We start from the raw sequence: 12,812 nt of genomic DNA, 5'->3' as shown, positions 1-12,812 counted from the left end.
TTCTTCTTCTCGTTGTTTGTTTTGGCAGACGAGTGGCAAGGAGTTAAACGCGGATTTATCGCCTCCTATCGCACGGGCGTATAAACAACAGTGTCGTCCAGCCGTTCTCCGCTTTGCATGTTGATGGCGCAATAAGCACGCAGTTTAAAAACACAAATCGGACACCTTACTAGATACGAGTGCAAAACTTTGTGTTAACTAAACAAACTACTACTTGCATAACAACGAGCCTCAACAGTAGAGTGGTTATTATGAAGATTAATATTATTCTAATGTGTTATTTATTGATTGAATATTTTTTTAGTTGTTACATATAATTTGTTTATTTTGGTTTGTTTGCTCTCGTCTCACTGCGTAGTTAGTGTGTACGTGCAGGGCAGTTATACATCAATAGCAAAATAAAAAAATAATAATAATAAAAATAAAAAACAGTGACATGATGATGCGGCATTCAACAGGTTGTAATTACAGTAATCAAATGGTGATGGATGAATAATAAATTAAATAATTAGTGGTGAACGATTAAAGAGCGTGCACATGAGAACAGGTCATATAAATAACCCCTTCACTTGGTATTCAAGCAGGCAGAGGGAGCCAGCTGGAGAACTTCTCTCATGACGTGTCCATGGAAACAAGACAAAGAGTAGGGAAGCATTGTGCTTATGTTATTTTGTCTGGGATAATGTCATAATGTGACATAATTAAAAAGGGAAGTCAATCGTTTTGTTTTCCAACCAAATGAGTCCTCGGTTGTTGTTTTTTCCCTCCCCACGGGGCTGGCCGCCCGTCAATCACAAGTCAGGCTGGCCTTGCCATGGTGAGGAAGTGCCACACAGTCGAGGAGGTCCTTAAATGCGTCAAGCAACCAATGGGGACACAGCCGAGGTTTTGGTTCTCATTAAATGAGGTGACTAAGAGTAGATTCATTTGAAATTGTTATCAGGGCCTATTATCCTCTTGAACATGTATTGAACACTTGAATTGTTTTGCCCTTCACATAGAGATGATCAGTACATTAATGCTGCTGTTAATGATTATTCATCTTTGGGGGTGCTGGTTTTATTTTATTACATAAAAAAAAAGAAGTAACATTATCAACCCGATTCACATTTTTATGTTTTAATATTGTTCTTCAATTTTGTATAGGTGTATAACAAAAACAGAATTGAATGGGCAAATCAGTTTTATTTTAAGATGGTCTACATATAACCTGAACTGGTTGAAAAGCTATCAAAAAGTTACAAATCGATACGAGTTGGTTTGGCGACGTTAGACTGTTTGAGTGTTTGATTGGTTTGACTGGTTAGCACATTCGCCTCCCAGTGCTGTGGACGCAAGCTTGAGTCCGGGCCTCGGCCTTCCTGGGTGAGCAAATATGCCAAAAGCTTCAGATACTCGGCAACCAGACCAGATCGTATCCCATCCATCTCCCAAAGACAGTTGAGATAGGCTCCAACTCACTTGTGACCCTGGTGAGGTCAAGAACTATAGAAAATTAATGGATGAAATTATTTTACTATATTACTATATTATATATATATATATATATATATATATATATATATATATATATATATATATATATATATATATATATATATATATATATATATATATATATATATATATATATATATTTATTTATTTTTTAACAATTGCTGTATTTATTTTGTTTGTTAAAGTATATGCAGTGCCAGAGAATTCTTTGTACGCAATTCACGGTAACATTCAGTAATTTCTGCTGAGAGCGCTGACCAGAAGTTTTGCTATAGCATGCAGCCTAGTCAATTAGAGGCTCGGTAATCTTGTGCTTCAAATTGTCGGTGTACAAATACTCAATAAGTTTCTTAGCGCCTCAGAGACCCCCTGCACATATTTCTCTGACTTTGCGGGATACAGCGACATGGGGAAAGCAAAAGAACTGCCAAAGAACCTGTACGAGAAGCAAGTTGAACTTTAGCAGGAAAAAGTATGGGGCCATTTGTTTCATCATGGCGCCTAGAGTTGCTATGATGTGCTATGATGCATTAGCAAGCAGTCTCTCGTTTGAATAAAATAGCACCAAGCTGCACGCTTTTTGAGCCAGAGATGATAAAGCATGTGAGAAATCACATTTTGTGCAAGAAGAGAGGCACCTCTCGCCTGCAGGCATATAATTATGTCCCTGTGTCTTTTTAAAGCACTTCCATACGTGCTTGCACGTTGTTATGCACAAACAGAAAGGTGATAAATATGCCTTATATGTACTGTGCTGTGAGTGCATGCCATCTGCTTTGCTGGATTGGCATATGCTGTGCACAGTTACAGTTTACTATCACCAGCATCACAGGAAGTGACATTTCATGGTTATTAACGAAATGTTAATTGATCTTTCATTGGCCAAAAAAGTTAAAAATGAGGGAATCAAGGTGAGCGTGGCATAAAGTTCTGTCATAATTACTTAAAGCCTGTTTCACAGAGGACTAACGTCAAGCTCTTCAAGGCTGAACAGAGACCTGACTTCCTTTTTTTAGAATCCTAATTAGACTCCTGACAAAAAGTATTTTTATGCCTCAACTTGGTGATAGAATGGAAGTTTTGACGAGTTTAAAGGGCAGAAGAAAGTTAAAGTACATGAAAGCCACTGTGACTGATGTCCAAGAGACCGCACTTTCCATCATCTGTGAAAAGAAAAAAATCCCTCAGAGCCATCCCTCAGCAACAGTCGAGTGATGCATTCAAGTGCAAGTTCTGGATGGAGTAATTTAAGGATTTCACTTAAGAGATTGCTTTCATTAAGCATCACATGTACACAGAGCACAGAAAACACATATTATGTTATAATTTGAGCAAATTAAAATAACTTGAAGAAAAAAAAACTCCTTTAGTATTTGAAGCCCAAATCACAATGTCTACGTTTGAATTTGTGGTTCAAAACATAAAATACGAACTCTTATAGAAACATAAATACAACTTGCTTTAAAATAAATTTCATCGTTAAGACGTCATCACTAGACTATTGTAGTTTTCATTAATCGTAATTCTTCAGATATATTAGAATTATGCTGTTTCCCACTCTCTTCGAGGGACCTAAACTTACCACCAGACTTCCTATGACCATATTTGGGCGCTCATCTGGGGAAAACGTGAGCTTGGCAAAGCGTGTTGAAGGTCTAAAAATGAGCTTTTCTCTGTCGCCTGTCACAAGAAAAACATACAAATCTTCACTGGCAAGTTGATTACACGCTCGAGCTGAGTCGTGCCGCGGAGAGCAACTGTGAGCCAGGGCGACAAAACATTTGAGAGCGGACAACTGCCCGGAGGAGACACACAGGTAAGCCAAGCTGGACGTCTCGTCGTTTAATTAATAGCGCCTAACCGATGCTTTAGTTCACATTTTATGTCATGTATGTTTTTATGTTGTTCTAACTCACATTGCTATCACTTGTGAGCTTCCTGGATTGACACCTGTTGAGCTATTAAAATAAGCATCCATTCATTAAAAGGGGATAAAGTTCAGGTATGGCAACATATAAATGCATGTTGAAAGCTCAAGTTTGACCATTTGATAGCATATTTTTAAAATGCTAATCTTGTCACAATGACCAAAAGGTACGTTCATTTTTCATTTTTAATTAAGACAGTCTGAGATGATAGTGTCATGAGTTAAAATGATGCTGCCCTGTTTCAAATAAGGAGCACAAGCTTTGTCTGTATGTATGCTATTCTTCATCGATTGACCAATGCAAACTCTTATTCTACTGTTGTTACACACACACATATATATATATATATATATATATATATATATATATATATATATATATATATATATATATATATATATATATATATATATTATAACTTGGATACAGACATGTGCAGGTTAATATATATTATAACTTGGATACAGACATGTGCAGGTTATGCACAAGTTTGCCATTGGGGGAATGTGTTATTATTTCATTAGGAGACGTGAGAGTAACAGTTTTTCACACAAAACTGCAACAATGAGTTTTAAGTGAGTGTGTGGCCAATAATTACAAATACAGGCTGAAATCAACAATGTCAGATGCACGAGTAGGCGAACAGAGAGCCACAGAGTGAGAGGAAGCAATGGTTTGCAAAACAGAGAAACATATGTGCCGTCTGAAATCTCCATACCTAAAAATATCCTCCTATGTGTAACTTTCCCCACTTTCCTTCAGAAGCCGCCTGACTCCGCTTTAGACTCATTTCCACGCAGCAATTAGTTGTGAATTAATCACTGTTGACCTTTTTATCATAGGCATCAGTGTTATTTATAGCGGGGGATAATGTTTTGTTCTCATTGGCGCTCAGAGGCACCATAACAACATTGCTCATATGTCTTTAATTTCAGCATGGATGCGTGCCTTTGTCTCCTTTCCTTGGACTGTAAAGGCTGAGTTATCTCTAAAGTGCTTGGAGTGAGTGAATGTGTGAGGCCTTGTTGTCGTTGCACAAACGGTATGGTGCCTGCCTGCTCAGCTAAGGTGCACACGCGCCGTGTAAAAGCTCTCAATTCCACTGGATTTTCCGCACCGGATCAATAGCTGAGCCAAAACAGCTTTCAGTTGCTTTGACAGAAGCCACCAGGAGCTTGGGGGAATAGAGTGACTGACTGGATTTCTCTTTTTCTCTCCCTCTTAGATTTTAAGCAGGGTACACACATATCGATAATTGACTAAGCATGGAGCATTTCCTGCCCTTATTAATCTTCCGATTGCTAAATTACAGTAATGCCCCCTAGAAATTTTCAACAAAGCAGCCCCGGTTGTATGTTTGACTTAGATCTACAAAAACCTGGAGGCATATGACCTATCAAAAGGCTAAGCGCTTTCAAAAAGTGTCTTGGAGCCATATGTTAATGAGGAAGTCTGCTATTTTGGATTTACTTTCAAATTTTGCCCTATTTTTGACTTATTAAAAGAGGTCACATTTTAAAGAACTCCTCCCACAGATTTTATTTGATTGACTTGAATCAGATGACTCGGTGACCGTCTCCAAAATCCCGATCGAGTAAATCTTAACAATAAATCTAATAGCGATTATTGCAGTACACACCTACTTATTGCTTCTGTTTGTTGAAATATACATGGGAAAATGGCTTTGAATATTTAAATCATCACATATTAAATTGGCCTTGCAATATTGAAGGGAAAGCATGCAATTAGATAGTTCAACTTTTTTTGGCTGTAGTGTGGATATGGTTGGTCATCTTGAGAAGAGTTGCAACCATTTCCCTCATCATGTGTGGTCTCTCAAGTTTTAAAAATAATTGCGGTTTGCGGATTAACCTACAGGCGCAAGCTTTTCTGTGTGTCCGAATTTTGTGTCGCATAGCTGTCACTTTGATTCACTTGTCCCTTCAAGTCCTCCAAATTGAATTGATGGTTCATTGTCTCTCGGGATGATGGAGGATTTAGCAGTGGTCTCTTTGCCTCGGGATTGATGCACATGAAGGTTTCACATGCTGTTTCCCATCCTTTTGAGCTCACTTCCACTAGAATATCAACCTACGTTCCATCAATCAGTGCTATGCAGTTCAGTTTACCAAGAACAGTTAGTAACCACAAGAATTCAGCTTGACTCTCTTGAGCATTGCGTCTCGTTGGGTTGGTGACAGTTACCGCAGTTCGTATAACATTATCACATTAGCATAATCCACCAATCAAGTTAAATCAATGGTCTTCACTCGCGCGTTTCTCCCTTGAGGAAATGGTAGGAAAAGCACTGCTATCAATTACAGCGCTATGGAGGACTCAAAATGTTGCTCGGGAACACTTGGCCTCGGGAGTGAACTTCAAAGGTGTTTAGCATCTATTTGAAACTACCCAGCATAAAAAGTAGTGTGTGTGCGATCTCCTTCACTTGACAAGCCGTCAAGAGGGCAGCCACACGCCCAACTGTGTGTACATTGAGCTGCATTTTGACAGGCCCATTCGGACATTAAGGCTCCTCTGCCGGCCTTTTGTGAAATTCCATGTACCTGTATTTACTAGCTCCCTTCCCTATGCCGTTACCATAGAGACACTCAGTGATGCACCTTTAGCTGCAGGGCTCATCGTCTCGCTTAGAAGAGACACTGGTGAGCGAGTGTTCCCCTGGCATGCCGTCAGCACCAATGTCCGGAGAAAGGCATTTACTTGGCCTTGACTGCGTTTCCCTGGCAGCTGTTTAAACAGCAACAATCCATCCCAGTCCAATTCCCGATCGCTACCAGGGATACCCGCTTTGTTACCACAAAGTGAAATCCTGCTGGGAGAGGTCCATGGCAGTAATTGAAAGGAGTTCACCTGGGAGGCAGCTGCTTGCTTGTTGCCTGTCAGCACGAGCCAAGTTGTAAATGACGTGCAGAAGTGTGTGACCCCACCCTCAGCGCAGCGCAGGAAACATTTTCACTTTCAGCGATACGCTTCGGGAGGTCTCTCGGAGATGCCGTCGAGTGAGCTGCTGATCAAGACGTACGCGCAGCGGAGCGTGAAAAACATCCAATCGTTTTTCACTTGGAGAGGCAACAAATGGACATGCACTTGGATGCCACATTACTCACAAACTGGGCTCACACTCGGAAATAATGTTAAAATTGTCGGTGTGAACAAAATGTATACCTTTTTAGCTTGCTGATCATTGAATGACACGGTGGGTAGTTGTAGAAGTGCGAGGTCCCAAACGGGGCATTTTAAATGAGTGACAGGTTTTTTGTTTTTTTTTAACTGCCTCGTTAAAAATTTGATTTTGGCAGTGCTTTTTCTGCTTCAAAATGATATTGCACATATTATAACACAGCAACAAAATAAATATTGAGTCTCGTGTACAGGCGGTCGTCATTTTACAGCGGCAGAGGTTCAAACAGAGCAAAATGATCTCCATAGAAAACTGACGCATCTGGTGCATTTACTACCTACTTTCATAGTTTGAATTTCATCCAAGAGCATTATTTACTGACAATTAAATTACTTTATTAGTAGGAAAAATCTCAATGTGTATAATGATTATTGTGTGTGCGGGCGTGTGTGTGTGTGTGTGTGTGTGTTGGGGGGGTAATTGCAGCTGGTGCATAGAAGACTCCTGAGGCCGGATTAACTAAGGCCTTGTACACACAACGATTGAAAAAAACCAACTTTTTTTTTAATTTTTATTTTTTTATCTGTGACAGACCCCACTTACAATTAAATCAGGCATTTAACAGTTTTTGGTTGTAGAGTACCTAACACATGATTCTGTCCCACCCTGAATCTTGAAACAAAGTCCACTGATGCAGATCTCTTGCTTATTTGATCGCTCCAAACTGAAAAACAGACACTCCCCAGAGGTGTGCAAATTTTTGTTGAGTGTTGAAAAATGGCACTGTGATCAAGAAAAAACTTGCTTCTTGGGATCTGTGGAACCTACTTTTACACACACACGCACACACACCCCCATCCCCACACCCCCACATGCACACACACACACACACACACAAATGACATTTGGTAGGACATATTTTGTTTTACTTACGGCTGCTTCCTTATTCATCAGTCAGGGCGCTTCTTTGATTGGTTATATTCCATTCTTATCACACACATGTCCACACAGTCAGTTTGACACTTGGAGATGTCGGCTTTCGTACAAGAATGAAGATTTGTCGTCATAACTATTGAACATGTTTCATATTTAAGATTTATGGCCCCACTATCATCGTGACAAATCCATTCTTAACACACATCAGACATATTGTAAAGATAATCTTATAAGACAGAAAATAGTCGGGCATTTGATGTCCTTGTTTGGGAAGGGGTAAAATCGATTGTCTTTGTGTGTGTAGTACCTGACAGTAGATCCCAAATAACGGGCAGGCACTACGTTGTATGTTCACCCCAGCAGATCTTATCTAATAAGACTGCAATCTTTTGCTAAGATCCCAAATAGCTGTGGTTTTCACCATGTCAAATTTAAAATTAAGTTTGAAGTGATGGAATTGGAAGTGTTAGTGGAAAAAGTAAACAAATATATAAAGAAATCTATCACTCTTATGTTTGTGAAAGCCAGTAACTGCATAATAGCCATGCTTTGTTTACTATTTTTCACACAACTATATTAAAGAAAAACTTATTGCCATTTGAATGTTCTTGCTTCACAAAACAGCAACATCTACAGGGAAATATGTACTCTCTCTGTCTCTGATGAATGAAGTGTGGGCACTTAGATCTATCCTTTATTCTCTTTGATGTTGTAAATGAGTTCTGACCACTCTGACGATGTCTAGTGTGGGTTATGTTATTTTCTTTTGCCGTTTATCTGCATTTTCTTTAATGGGCCTTTAATCAGAACTGGAAGAATTTTCCAACACTTTCTCTCAGCGGGATGCATTTGAAATGACCCATTGATGATATGTGGCAGAGAAGCAAGTCAAAGTCGCTTGAGCCTAATGGAGTGGTTGCACCATGAGGGTGCCAGATGTCAGCCTTGCGGATCAATACGACTGACCGCCGATGCAACTTGCACTTCCTCACGTCTGATTTGGTCCGAGATGGCAAGTCAGCTGATTAAGTTGACTATTGCACTAACAATCTGTATGTAAAGTACACCTGCAAAATTGAATGATATCAATACAAAATCTGACCTTCTAAATATATTTATCCAGCATCTAGGAGAATATTCACTTGTTTAAGTCAATTTCTGCTTGCACACTAAGTTTCAAGGTGCCGCAATTCTTCTGTGCAGACTTCTGAAACATCCACCATGTATAAACTATGTGCAGAACCACCAAATATGCAAAATGCAAATTGAAAATTGATTAATTTAGAACATGCAATGTGATTTGTTAAAGTTGTAATTAATTGTAATGGCTGCTTAAATAGCACATGTGAGGGGCAGGTGTACTTTTGCAAACCAACATAGAATGCACGCGGAGGAAGCAGGAGCTCAAAAACAAAAAGAACACCTGATTGAGTGTTTAGATTTTCAAATTAACAATGTGATAAATGGCCACCATATATATATATATATATATATATATATATATATATATATATATATATATATATATAATTTATTTTTTTCAACACATTTACTACATAGCAACATCCAAAAAGAAGAAGGGCTGACGACTTTTCTTAAAAAAAAGAAAAAAAAACATGTACCGTAATGAACACTTCAAACACGTTTAAAATCCTCCGTAACAAATAAATTCCGGAGTCTTCCATAGGTTTTAGCCGTTGCCTCGTCCTAAAACTGGCGACTCAATTCTGACTGAACTGGGGTCCCCCACCGCTGGCCATCACAAGTATGAGTCTCAATTCAATGTTTCTCTGAATCTCTGCTAATATTGTGACTTTTGAGTTTGTGAATGACTTCCTTTTAATCCGATTGAGACTAAAGCAATCTGGTTAATGGTATTAATTCAAAACGGCGTCCACTCAGATTCCCATTCCGCTAATTGTCCTCTATTACACTTGGCTAATAGCAGCAGCCATTGTTCTGCTTGAAGTGCTCCCGCCCGAGGCCCCCTCCCCTCAGCCTCACCAAGCTTCACAGACGTGGCCTGTCAACTTTTTAAAAGAGTGTTCGACCGAGTCGGGCCGACTGTGTGGAACGGCGTCTCCATCAATCACTCTAACTCTCTTGTGCATCTTGTCAGCCGTCCTTTGTGAGCTCGCTCTTCCTCACCTCTCTCGATTTGCAATCTCACACAAAGGGCTTCGCGAGATGTGCGGGTGTAGTGAAAACGTACTTGCGCTGGATTTACACTACAGATCCAAGCACCCAATTCCGACTGAATGCTCATTATCCATTTTTCTGAATGTCTGTTTCCATATACATTTCAAGTGAAACAGATTAAATATTGTAATTGCGATGTAATGTGCGTCCCCCCTCAAAGTCCACTTCTCGTATTTTTTTGAAGAAATACAAGCCATGAATTAATCTGTTACAATAATTAACATTGGAACAGATTATTGTATGTAAATGTTTTGGTCTTATAGGTTAGGTGGCATACGTTAAAATAAATGCAAATGAACCATGAATTAATATGAAAGATTGTTTATCTACTTCAGTTGGAGTTGTTAACTTACTTGAACACTTTGCCTTCAAGTGTTCATTATGACAACTTCACACACTTCTACCAAACAAGTGTGGCGTAAATATAAGTCCAGAAATCATATTACAACAATAATGCAAAAACAAGTCTGTGACTTTATCATTTCAACTTTGCATGCTTCATGAGGCAGTGATACCTGCCAGTGATACCATGTATGTAAACCTACATAAAATAAGGCAGTTATTGTTTTTTTAGTTTTGTTTTTTGTTTTTTTGTTTTTTCAGAAATTGCAGCCTTTGCAATTTGAAAATTCCATTCTACTACATTGCAAAGTCGATTTGAATTTGATTGTTCAGGCCTAGATTGAGTCTTCCACTGAAAAATGTACAAGAGGATAACCTCAACATTTACTCCACTGGTGGCCATAGGAAATGATTTTGCTTTTGATCATCAACACACCTTTCGGCATATTTAAATATTTACTCCTCTGGGCAGCATGGTGGATGACTGGTTAGCAGTCCGCCTCCCAGTTCTGAGGACTCGAACCAGGCTCTGGCCTTCCTGTGTGGAGTTTGCATGTTCTCCCCGTACCTGCGTGGGTCTTCTCAGGGCACTCCGGTCTCCTCCCACATTCCAAAGACATGCATGGCAGGTTAATGGGCGCTCTGGATTGTCCCTAGGTGTGCTTGTGAGTAGGGATGGGTACCAAAGACGGTACTTTTGTGGTAGGTATCGATTGGAATCGGTACTTCCGATTCACGTAAAATAAAACGGTGCCATGTTTTGGTACTGAAGCACGTCGTTTTAAGTTGTGATTGTGCGGGAGTATGTGAGTTGACTATTTTTCATGGTGAACTTGGACACAACGTTATATGCAAATTACGCACCCGGCTTGCTGGCGTCCCCCACTCGTGGGAGCCTCGCCGGTCTGGAGCCGCGTGGTCGGTCGGCGGAAGCGACTGGCGGCGAGCGGGTGCCGCGGCCCCGGTGGCAGCTCAGCTGAGAGACCGACCGCCCAACCCGCGGGTGCCACCGTTTCTTGCTCGGTCCACAACACAGCATTCACTCAAACGGGTCCAAGCCGGGCCGCAGCTGGTGGAGGAACACCAACATTTCCGGGTTTGGGAACTAGCGAGACTTTTGTGCCTCCCGCCAAACAAATACATACAGTTTATAAAGGAGGAGGAAAGCCTGCGCATCCGGCGGAAGCTGGAAATGTCTGCTTCCTCGGAATCAGCGCACATCTGGGAGGGAGGTGTCAGCAACCCCACCGAATAGAATCATGACAGAAGGTAAACGGCTTCACCATCATTAAGGTATAGAGACATTGTAATTTGGATGTACAGTAGGCTATTACTCTTGACTATATTTACAATCGCGAAAGCTTGTGGCCAAAATGTAGCGAGCATTACAGACCACGTCGGGTGCAGTCAAATGATTAATTTGAACACAATTATTCTCTTTTTTCACATCATGTCCCGTTCCAACTGTTTTTTTTTTTTTTTTTCACTGTATTGAGTGCAAAGTGGGTCCGAACTTAACTCAATGCGCGGCATGTGGCAACCTTTATGTTCTGGAAAAATAACTGCACAAAAAATGGAAAACATCAATTATTAATTTATGTATTTACTGTTTAACTTAGTTCTTGTGTTATTCATTGCATAGAGCTTTGCTTTACAATTTTTGTAATATTAATTTATCTGTTTTAGTGATACTTAAGTAATTGTAAAATGTTATACATTTGTTTTTGTTTTTTTGTTTTGTACTATTCTTCTCTGGCTCATTTGTTTTACATTTTTGTTATTTGTCAATGTTTATACAGTGGAACCTCTACTTACGAACGTCTCTTCATACGAAATTTTAGATTTACGAAACGCCTCAACGGGAAAATATTGCCTCTTGTTACAAAATAAATTTCTAGATACAAAAGGTAAAAATACATTACCGAACGCAGCATACTTTAGGCTATGGCTATTTCCTACCATAGGTACCTATGAGTGTAAATACTACATCGGTGTTTGTGCATGTTTCTGGCATCCCATTGGCTAAGAGGAACCTCTACCATAGGTATCTATGAGCGTATACTAGATCGGTGTCTATACAGCTTCCTCAATATTCATCCCGCGGCCCATGAGGTGTTCCGATAGTTCTTCGTAAATGTATGAACTAACGGCCAACGACGGGCCTTTTTAAAAAAAAAAAAAAAAAAAAAAAAGATGCCTCGCTATACCGGAGGTTTCCGTGAAGTTTCAGAATTAGTTTAAAAGAATCGCCCAGAAAAAAGTGTTCACCAGTCAGGCGTTTGCTCACTAAGATTTTCCGAAGGATTGTTTAAAAAAAACATCCATGGATCAGTTCTTTTCAAAACACCAGTCAAAAAAAAAAAGAAAAAAAAAAGAAACACTCCTGAGAGAGGAGAACATGAACCAAAGAGGGCAAAAAACGATGAGGACAGCAGTTAAAAAGGTAAATGACCATCATTTTTATTCTTTACTGTATTCTTTGTTTTTTACATTATGCACAACTCTCATTTATTGTGCATTAATCTAATTGTAACATGTATTTGTTACATGTTTTGATGCATTTTTATGCTTTATAAAACATTTATGTCTGCGTTTTGGGAGGCTTGGAACGGATTAGGGCATTTACATGGAAAATGCGTCTCTACTTACAAAATTTTCTACTTAAGAACTTTCTTCCAGAACCAATTAATTTCATAAGTAGAGGTACCACTGTATATTGAAAAGTATTTGTTAAATTGATTAGAAAAAAAATACTCTTAAATAACGCT

The 12,812-nt window shown here is 39.4% G+C and overlaps 1 protein-coding gene across 2 annotated transcripts in view; it reads left to right on the top strand.

Moving 5' to 3' along the window:
- The first annotated feature begins 3,110 nt into the window (after nucleotides 1–3,110).
- The window catches only part of baiap3 (BAI1 associated protein 3), a 49,260-nt gene continuing 39,558 nt past the window's right edge, over nucleotides 3,111–12,812 (top strand). For both annotated transcript variants that reach the window (XM_077496803.1, XM_077496795.1), the window contains exon 1: nucleotides 3,111–3,313. The gene's annotated coding sequence lies outside the window, so the exon portion shown is untranslated. The remainder of the gene's footprint in view (nucleotides 3,314–12,812) is intronic.

Source organism: Festucalex cinctus, chromosome 1 (genome assembly GCF_051991245.1).
Source record: "Festucalex cinctus isolate MCC-2025b chromosome 1, RoL_Fcin_1.0, whole genome shotgun sequence".
Classification (NCBI taxonomy): domain Eukaryota; kingdom Metazoa; phylum Chordata; class Actinopteri; order Syngnathiformes; family Syngnathidae; genus Festucalex; species Festucalex cinctus.
This window is presented reverse-complemented; position numbering and strand designations above follow the sequence as displayed.